This window comes from Prionailurus bengalensis, chromosome A2 (genome assembly GCF_016509475.1).
Source record: "Prionailurus bengalensis isolate Pbe53 chromosome A2, Fcat_Pben_1.1_paternal_pri, whole genome shotgun sequence".
NCBI lineage: Eukaryota > Metazoa > Chordata > Mammalia > Carnivora > Felidae > Prionailurus > Prionailurus bengalensis.
Genome location: NC_057348.1, coordinates 2,368,526 through 2,378,389, shown reverse-complemented (window position 1 = coordinate 2,378,389; position 9,864 = coordinate 2,368,526).

Genomic DNA, 9,864 nt, shown 5'->3' with positions numbered 1-9,864 from the left:
GACCAGTGCAGCGCCTGCTGTGTTCAGGCAGGAGACAAGCATTAATGAGATGCCTATTGTATACCCAGCACGCTTTAAGCCCTTTGAACCAGCCCTACTGCCCAGTTGATTTTATTGGAACGTAGCCAGGCCCTCTCACGTAAGTATGGACCTGGGCCACTTTCACCCTGAACCCATGGAGTTGTACAGTTCCGACAGCCCTAAAATGCTTACCATCTGGCCTCTCACCAAAAGAGACCTAGAACAAGGTTCCGACACAGAGAGGGTGCTCCATCAACGTGTTTTGAATGACAGAAAGAGAATAAAAGGGCCTGAAGTGTTCCTAGTGCAGGCAGACAAGGAAACGGAGGCTCCACGAGGCACGGGTCCCTGCAATGGCATCTCTCCCAGCCCTGACCCAGCAGGACGCCCACCTCCTCTCCCCGCCTGGCCATGCCCAGATCCACAGCAAGCCGCACCTTGACTTGCTGTTCTAGCCTATCTTGAGATATGAGGTGAGGGGAGGGTCAAAGGCTCCATTTATTAGTTGACTGGGTGTGTGGGAAGATCGGCTCCTTGAAACTCTCCTCTCTGGGACTTCCATCCGCACCTGAGTGGGACACACAGCCAGGGCAAGGGGCCTGGGGCTCCCCCCCCCCCCCCACGAACAGACAAAAGTTCCGGGTGTTGTTTGCCATCCGCAGTGACCACCAGACCGTGAGCTCCAGGAAGGCAACGACCGCATGTGTCTTGGTCCCCGTGGGGTCGCCAAGTCCAGCAGCGTCTTGGGCTTCCTTCCTGCGCCAGCGACGCTCCTGTGCGCCAGGTGCTGGCTGGCTGGTGACGAGTGAAATCACTTACTCATGGTGTGAGCGCCACGTGTGCAGGGAACTTTGTCCATCTCATTCCCTGTGGTGCCCCCAGCACGAAAACAGCACCGGCATACAGTGGGTGCTCGATAAATGTTTATGAAAACCGCAAAGGAGCCCAGCTCCCTTGTCTGCTTCTTCTCTGTCTCTGGAGAAAAAAGCAATCGCTATAATCTCTTGCCTCCTCTGTTCCTGTTTCTCGCTGCTGTCGGCCTCCTCCGTATGCAGGGCTTAAGCCTCAGGATGGAATCTTCCTTTGGCGGCTCACTCTTGGGTGGACTGTAGGTGGGCGACTTCACTTCTCTGGGCATGTTTCCCCATCCGTCAAGTGGGCATAATACTCGTTCTTTGTCAGAGAGCTGTTGTAAATAGCCAGGGAGATGATTCTCGAGAAGCACACAGCAGAAGCTTAACGTTTGCTTAAATGTTTAAATACTCATGGACGGTGGCAGATTACCCCTACAATGGCCCCCAGAGAGCCCTGCTTCCTGGTATTCACGGCCTTATGTAATTCACCCGCCAGCTAGGATGTGGCTCGAATTTAGCGATTGCGATTTACTTCTGACACACCGACTACGGAAGATGCGGGTTCCAGGATTTGGTGACACGGTGTTTCTGGATTCCATCTTGGGCTCCCTCTTGAGTTCGTAGTGTCTGCTGGAGAAGCTGGGGGGGGGGGGGTGGAGGCTCCCGCCAGCGCCCAGTGAGGCCCCAGTTGCAGGGGGCGGGCGGGGGGGACCCTCAGATGAAGCCACCCTGGCTGACAGTGTGACTGCCATTTCATGACAGATCCGAGCCACGACCATCCATCTAGGTGCTCTCCAAGCTCTGACCCTCAGCCGCTGTGTGAGGCGATGAATGTTTCTTGTTCTAAAGCATCAGGCTCCGGGGTGATTTGTTACACAGAAGTTGGTAACTAACGCGCGCACCCAAGAGAAATGAAAACAGAAAACCTCGCTGGCCAAGACCTGCCCTCGGGGGCGCCTGGGCGGCTCAGTCCCTTGAGCATTCCGCTTTGGCTCAGGTCATGGTCACGTGGCTCGTGAGTTCGAGCCCCCCATCGGGCTGTCTGCTCTCACACAGAGCCCCCTTCGGATCCTCTGTCCCCTCCCCCCCCTTTCTCTGCCCCTCCCCCGCTCATGCTCACTCTCTCAAAAATGAAAAATAAAATAAAGTAACTTCAGAGCGGCTTTGCTCATAACACCCCTAAAGCGGGGGTGACCCAAAGGTCCACCGGCAGGTGAGTGGACAAAGTGTGGTCCACCCATACATTGAAATATTACTCAGCCATAAAAAGCGGAAAGACACACAACAGCCTGAGCGAACCTTCGCTGCCTTCTGCTGAACGCAAGAAGCCAGACACAAAAGAGGATGTGCTGTTCGGCTCCACTGGTGTATAATTCTGGGAAATGCCAAGTTCAGAGATCTGGAGTGACTACAAGGAGGTTTCTGGTTGTCTGGAGGGGTGGGGGTGGGGACAGGCCGGGGCACAGGGGGACTTTCTGGGTTGATGGGCGTGGGTTTTTGCCATTTTGATTATGCTGGTGGTTTCACGGAGGTAGACACGTGACAAAAGTCCTCTAATTGTCTACTTTAAACCTGACATTCGGGGCTCCCGGGTGGCTGAGTTGGTTGAGCGTCCGACTCTTGGTTTTGGCTCAGGTCATGGTCTCAGGGCTGTGGGCTCAAGCCCCAGGTCAGGGTCCACGCTGAGCACAGAGGCCCCACCTACCACAGCTCTGCTGGGGAGGGGGGAGGGGGGCCTGGGAGGAGGAAGTAGGGGGAGGTGCGGGGAGCAGATCCACAGGGGGCGCCTCCTCCTTCTCATCCATTCTCCCAGTGCCTGCTACAGGCAGGGAGCTGGGCGTATACCAGGAAGGGCCCCGGTGGGTAAATAGGGAAACTGAGGTCCACAGAGAGACAGTGAACTGGCTCCAAGGCCCAGGCAGTTGCTAAACGCTGACTTGGGTTTCCCCACCCAGAGAGACAAAGTCCGTGGCTGCCACACCTTGATGGCTGGGAGGCCCTGCCTTCCTGGCTCCTGGTGGCCTCCTGGCCTCCGCTGTCCTTGGAAGTTGGCCTCCCGTGCCTTGAGGAGTTCAATTTTATGAGGGGTCCGGAGGCTGGGGGAGAGGCCGTTTCCTGGCACAGAGCAAAGGTGAGGGGGCCCAGGCTGGGGCAGGCAGGTCGGAGGGGCACCCAGGGTCAGAGCGCCAGCCCTGGAATTGGGTGACAGATGTCTCGGCACTCAAGTCCCTGACCTTCTCCAGACCTCGGTGCTGATTTTCTAGAAAAGAGATCACTAGGGGCGCCTGGGTGGCTCAGTCAGTTGAGCGTCCCACTCTTGATGTTAGCTCAGGTCGTGATCTCACAGCTCATGAGTTCGAGCCCCCCATCGGGCTCCATGTTGAACAGCGTGGGGCCTGCTTGGGATTCTCTCTCTCTCTCTCTCTCTCTGCCCCTCCCCTGCTTGCACTTTAAAAGAAAAACAAGAAAGAAAGAAGGAACTCACCAGCATCACGTGGACACTTAGCGCCCCAGGAGCCTGAAGGAGGCTTGAGTCTTTGTCCTGCCGTGTGTCCCCAGCGCTGTCCCCAACCCGCAATCGGAGAGGCTCTTGGCGTGCGCATTTTTTCGCTTTCTCAAAGTCGGCGCAGTCCAAGGCGACCGAGGGGCTCCGGGTCCGTGAGGGTTACGGTTTTGTTCCCGGCGCCCGACACCCGGCCTGGTGGGTACCAGGCACTCAGGCATATGCCTGTTGCACACCTCCGTACGTATTAGGTTTTGCTCTCTACCCAAAAAGACATACGGAGGGTCCACGAGCACTTGGGAAAAAGCAAATTAGCCAGAATGGCTAAGAGGAAAAAGTCTGACCATACTAAGTGCTGGCAGGAACAGGGGCAGCGGGAGCTCTCATCCACAGCGGGCGGGAACACAAAGTGGGGGCGCCCCAGGGGAAAACAGTGCGCTGGGGTCTAAAAAGTTTAAACCTGGGGCGCCTGAGTGGCTCAGTCGGTTGAGCATCTGACTTCAGCTCAGGTCACGATCTCACAGTTCGTGAGTTCGAGCCCCGCGTCGGGCTCTGTGCTGACAGCTCGGAGCCTGGAGCCTGCTTCATATTCTGGGTCTCCCTCTCTCTCTGCCCCTCCCCAGCTTGTGCTCTGTATCTCTGTCTCTCAAAAATGAATAAATGTTAAAAAAAAATTTTTTTTAAATAATAATAAAAAAATTAAAAGTTTAAACCTTTACCTACCACGGGATCACCTACCAATAAGCACATGAAAAGGGGCTACGAAAAATTCTGGTTTGTGTGATTGAAAAGAAAAAAAAAAAAAAAAGATCCCCAACATCATTCGTTACCAGGGAAATGCGAAGCTCAACTACGGAGAGATGCCACGCCACGAGGAGAAAGGACGGACAATAGGACAGACAGTAGGACAAGCTGGCCCGGGTGTGGAGGAACCGTGAGCCTCGACCACCTGCTGGCGGGGATGGGACGTGGACGATTCGGTGGCTCTTCACAGAGGTACCCCATACGGTTCCACCAGCAGCTCCCCTCCTAGGTACCTACCCACCAGCCCTGAAAACAGCCGTGCCCACAAAAATGTGCCCGTGAACGTCCACGGCACCATGATTCACAACAGCCAAAAAGTGGAAGCAGCCCAGACGTCCATCAAAGGATGGGTGTGTAACTACTAGGGGCCCACCGCGCACGCGCAGGTCCCCCGCCGCCGCCAGCAGGAGCGAGGCGCCCACCCCCGCCGCCCCGGGAACGGACCCCGAACACGCGACGCTCAGAGAGGGAGCCGGACGCGAGAGGCCCCACGGGGTGTGAGTCCCAGCGTGTGAAAGGTCCAGAACAGGCTCATCCACGGACGGGAAGGGGGCTCTCGTGGGGGCTGGGGGAGGGGGAGGGATGGGAGGTGACTCCTGATGGGGACGGGTTTCTTTTTTGGGTGATAGAAGGTTCTGGAATTAGTGGTAATGGTTGCACACCATAGTAAACATACCAAAACCCACTGAATCATACTATTTAAAATGGTGAATTTTTATGGGGCGCCTGGGTGGCTCAGTCGGTTAAGCGTCCGACTTCAGCCAGGTCACGATCTCGCGGTCCGTGAGTTCGAGCCCCGCGTCGGGCTCTGGGCTGATGGCTCGGAGCCTGGAGCCTGCTTCCGATTCTTTGTCTCCCTCTCTCTCTGCCCCTCCCCCGTTCATGCTGTGTCTCTCTCTGTCTCAAAAATAAATAAACATTAAAAATTTTTTTTAAAAAATGGTGAATTTTCGGGTGTGTAAACCGCAGCTTTAGATAGATAGATCAATGATTAAAATCCACCTACAGAGGCTTGAACGCAGAAAGCACTCAATAAATAGGATCATCATTACAATGGGCTGAATGAACATAATAGAGCCAGTTTCTTATCCCACAACCATTTATTGAGCACCTACTGTGATCTAGGCACAGTTCTGGGTGCTGGGGACGCAGCAATGAAGAAAAACAGATAAAAATCCCTGCCGTCAGGGAGCTCACATTGTAAGTGGAGGCACACAGACAATAAACAGATATAAGTAATTAAAATAAACTGGCCCCGGGCGCCTGGGGGACTCAGCCGATTAGGCATCCGGCTCTTGATTTCCACGCAGGTCAATGGTCTCTCGCTGCTTCGTCGGATGGAGCCCCGCGCTGCTTGGGATTCTCTCTCCCCTCGCTCGCGCTCCCTCCCTCTCTCTCAAGAAGAAATAAACTTAAAAAAATAACAATAAAATAAAATACAGCAGACCCTTGAACAACACCCCTCTGAACTGCACGGGTCCACTTTCACACAGCTTTGTTTGATAAATACAGCGCTATAAATGCATTTTCTATCCTCCTTATGATTTTCCTAATAACATTGTCTTTAGCTGACTTATTTGTAAGAATACAGTAAATAATACAGGTAACATACAAAATACGTGTCGGTCGGTTTATGTTATCGGTAAGGCTTTGGATCAACGGTAGGCTATTAATAGTTAAGTCTTGGGGGAGGCAGAAGTTATGCATACATTTTTGACCGTGTGGGGTGTCGCCACCCTTAACCCCCCAGTCGTTCAAGGGGCAACTGTATATTGACATTAGTAGTACACGCTAAAGACAAAAACATAAGCAGAGTACGGGGCTTAGGAAGGGAGTGGATTCATGGATGCAAGGATTAGGGCAGCATTCTCTGAGGAAGTGAGCAAGGCACAAGTCTATCTACAAGAAGAGCATTCCAGGTAGCAGAGAGAGCCAGTGCAAAGGTCCTGGGGCAGGACAGGGCCCGCAAAGTTGGAGGAACAGCCAGGGAACCCGTGTGGCTGGAGCAGAGTGAACGAGGGAGAGAGGGAGGAGGGGAAGGCAGGGAGGGGACAGGAGTAGGTCCTACAGGGCCTTGGGGGCCTCAGAGAGGACTTGGGCTTTTACCCCAGGGAGGCGGGAGCCCTGGAGGGCTGTGAGCCGAGGCGGAGAAGGAACGGACTCAGGTGCTCACGGGCGCCCTCTGGTGGCTGCTCTGGGGAGGACAGACACAGTGGGGGAGGGGGGCCGGCAGTGGGGAGGGGGGGACTGTGCGGGTCCAGGCTGGTGATGATGATGGGGCGGCACCCGCTGGAGGCTTGGGAATGGCGAGAAGCGGCCTGGTCGGTAGCGGCCCAGATTCTGCCCCTTCGGTTTCTAGGTTCACATCCCAGCTCGGAGACCTTGAGCCGTGACCTTGAGGCAGTGACTCAATCTTTCTCCATTTCCTTTTTTTTTTTTTTTTTTTTAATTTTTTTTCAACATTTATTTATTTTTGGGACAGAGAGAGACAGAGCATGAACGGGGGAGGGGCAGAGAGAGAGGGAGACACAGAATCGGAAACAGGCTCCAGGCTCTGAGCCATCAGCCCAGAGCCCGACGCGGGGCTCGAACTCACGGGCCGCGAGATCGTGACCTGGCCGAAGTCGGACGCTTAACCGACTGCGCCACCCAGGCGCCCCTCCATTTCCTTTTTATAAAGCAAATAGAACCGTCACCTATGTCAGAAGATTGAATGTACTCACAATGCTGAAAACAAGGCCTACTACCCAGTAAACGGTCTATGAGTGTCGTCTTCTGTGGCAATAATGATAGAACCTCGACGACAATAATAGTAATAATTGCTACTGTGCATTATCCCAGTGGCACAACGGTCAACCCAGGATCCTTTTCATCCTGACCCCTCCTCCCTCGGTTTGCCTCCTGGGGAACCTTCACGGCCCGCTCCCAGTGGATTCCTGGAGGCAAAGACTGGACTTTTGTCACCTTCCCGTCCCCAGTCTTCAGCTCCAGGCCAAGGGGTCAGGAAGGAGGCACGGAAGGAATGACTGAGTCTCCTGACCCTTCTGAGCATAGCGCTGCCCCCCTCCCCTGCCCCTTGCTGGCTCCCCATCCGGGTCCCTTTCTCTGTCCGGGTTCCTTCCGTGCAAACTTCCTCCCTAGCTCAGGGGCTGCTGAAGGGTCAGGGCTAGCAAACTCCTTCTCATCCTTCAAATCCTCGGCTCAAATGTTTGCCAGAAATTTCATCTCCTCCCCGCGGACTCCCTAAGCCTCACATCCTCTCTCCACCTCAGCCCTGCACGACCAGGCTCCTGAGAACATTACCGTCCTAGGGTCCCCCAGAAACTCCCCGCCTAGACTCAGTCCTCTCGGTTAGGCTGAACTTGCCGCAGTCCTATGACCCCTCCAGGCAGGCTCACGCCTTGAGCTGTGCCTGCGCTGTAATCTGCCTGGAACATTCTTCTCCCCCTCTCTGCTTTGCCGATTTCCAAAGCTGCACCCCAACGTCTTCTCCTCCGTGCAGCCTTCCCTGCCTACTCCCTCCACACAGAACCCAATTTCCCACTCCTGAGGACCTCAGCCCCAAGTCCCACAGGGACTCCAGCCCCTGCCCCACACGGTTCGGAGCATCTGTGATTGACAATGTCTCTCCCAGACTTGTGGTTTTTCAATAGCCGGGAGTGGTGAACTTCTACTTATCCTTTAAAGCCCCAGCTTAAATGCCCCCACCTCTGCATAATCTCTGCTAGCCTCCTTCTGACAAATGCTTCTTTCCTTCCCTGGGGTTTCCCCAGCCTCAGGTCCCCTCTTCTGCCCCTTGGAGCTAAAGGCATCTGTGTACAGTGCTGTCTTCTCCAAATTGGAGATTTTTCGATGGCCAGGTCTCAGGATCTGCCCACCATGCGGCTGCTCACACACGGGGCATCAAGGAAGATGCTAAATAGGAAGGAAGGAAGGAAGAAGGAGGGAAGGAAGGAAGGAAGGAAGGAAGGAGAGAATGCCTGATTGAGGTCTTATATTTTACTAATTTCATCTTGTACCGAGACCTCAGGCAAATAACTGAGTCAAGATTTTCTTTTAAAAAAAAAAAATGCTGGGGCGCCTGGGTGGCGCAGTCGGTTAAGCGTCCGACTTCAGCCAGGTCACGATCTCGCGGTCCGTGAGTTCGAGCCCCGCGTCGGGCTCTGGGCTGATGGCTCAGAGCCTGGAGCCTGTTTCCGATTCTGTGTCTCCCTCTCTCTCTGCCCTTCCCCCGTTCATGCTCTGTCTCTCTCTGTCCCAAAAATAAATAAACGTTGAAAAAAAAAAATTAAAAAAAAAAAAATTCTGGGGCGCCTGGGTGGCGCAGTTGGTTAAGCGTCTGACTTCAGCTCAGGTCACGATCTCGCGGTCCGTGAGTTCGAGCCCCGCGTCGGGCTCTGGGCTGACGGCTCAGAACCTGGAGCCTGCTTTGATTCTGTGTCTCCCTCTCTCTCTGCCCCTCCCCCGTTCATGCTCTGTCTCTCTCTGTCCCAAAAATAAATAAACATTAAAAAAAAAAAAAAAACTTGGGTTAAAAAAAAAGTTATAAACCATTTCTTCCCGTGTGCAGGTTAAGTTTCTCATTCCCAAACTAGGGCAAAATGGTCTGCAGTCCCCCGGCTACACTGGTAACACGAGAGGTCTACGCAGCTTCTCTGGGCGGGCAGAAACTCCCAGAATGTGGTTCATGGTGGAGACGGCCCTCACGTCACTGGATTGGCTTCTGCACAAAGCCAGGCCCAGGAAGCCACATTTAAACAAGCTCATTCTGAGCCCGGGGTAGGAGGTGGCTTCTGAGATGCCACCATGCATGGCCAGGGACAGTCCCTGCTCCATTTCCAGGGGATAGAGATCAAGTGGAGAAGCCTCTTTCCTGTTGAATCTATCATTGAATTTAAATCAGGGGGTCCTGGGGAGCTCAGTCAGTTAAGAATCGGACTTTGACTCGGATCTTGCGGGTTCGTGAGTTTGAGCCCCGCATCGGGCTCTGTGCTGACCGCCCAGAGCCTGGAGCCTGTTTCAGATTGTGTCTCCTTCTCTCTCTGACCCTCCCCCACTCACACTCCATCTCTGTCTCTCAAAAATAAACAAACTTCGAAAAAAAAAATTTTTTTTTAATTTTTTAATCTGATTAAGGTCCTGTCCCTCCTCTGTCCACGGTCCTCCAGGGCTCCCACCTCCTTGGGGTAAAAGCCCAAATCTTCCCTGGGGCCTGACACATGCCCTGCACAACGTGCTTCTGTCCTCTCCCTGCCCTCCCCTCCTCGTTCTCTCTGCCTCTCCCACTCTACTCCAGCCACACGAGCTTCCTGTCTGTTCCTCCAACACACCAGGCCTGGTCCTGCCCCAGGACCTTTGCATGGGCTGTGCCCTCTGTCTGGGATGCTGTTTCTCCAGTGTGAGAACCCTCCTTCCTCAATCTGGCTCTTCCCTATCTCTCTGTTACCCTTCTTCCTTCCTTCCTTCCTTCCTTCCTTCCTTCCTTCCTTCCTTCCTCTCTCTTTCTTTCATAAACTCATGGATTCTCACTTTTTAAAAAAACTGTTTAGGATTCACTATTGCCTTTATCTGTTTCGGTGCTCCAATGATCCCAGACTTGCCCAGGGAGGTCCCTTCAGGGTGGTTCCTATGTCCTATTGACAGGTCCTGGCTCTTCTGTGAATATTTCCCTACTTGCTGGTA